The sequence below is a fragment of the Pyxicephalus adspersus genome, chromosome 7, assembly GCF_032062135.1.
Source record: "Pyxicephalus adspersus chromosome 7, UCB_Pads_2.0, whole genome shotgun sequence".
Taxonomy (NCBI): Eukaryota; Metazoa; Chordata; class Amphibia; order Anura; family Pyxicephalidae; genus Pyxicephalus; species Pyxicephalus adspersus.
In genome coordinates this window covers 3,228,640-3,229,007 of record NC_092864.1, presented here as the reverse complement: position 1 = coordinate 3,229,007, position 368 = coordinate 3,228,640, and positions in this window count along the sequence as shown.

Sequence of the window (368 nt, the reverse complement as noted above, 5' to 3'; positions counted from 1 at the left end):
GACAAAAAAAATAATAAAATAACACACTGTTCCATTATACTGTATAATAGGGATAGCCACCCTTTTATGTATTATTATTAAGGTGGTGATAGGTTGAAGGATGATTCTGTCATACAAAACCCTCTCTGTGACTATCTTTAGTTATGCCTAATATAATATATCGGTAATATAAAATATATTCAGCTGACTAATATCGTTTTATTTTGCAGGGAGACTCTGGAGGCCCTTTAGTCTGTAATGTTGGCAGTCACTGGTATCAAGTTGGCATTGTTAGCTGGGGTGATGACTGTGCCCTACCTAACCGGCCCGGAGTTTACACGTATGTCCCTAACTATTATAACTGGATTTACTCTTATGGAGCCACTCGC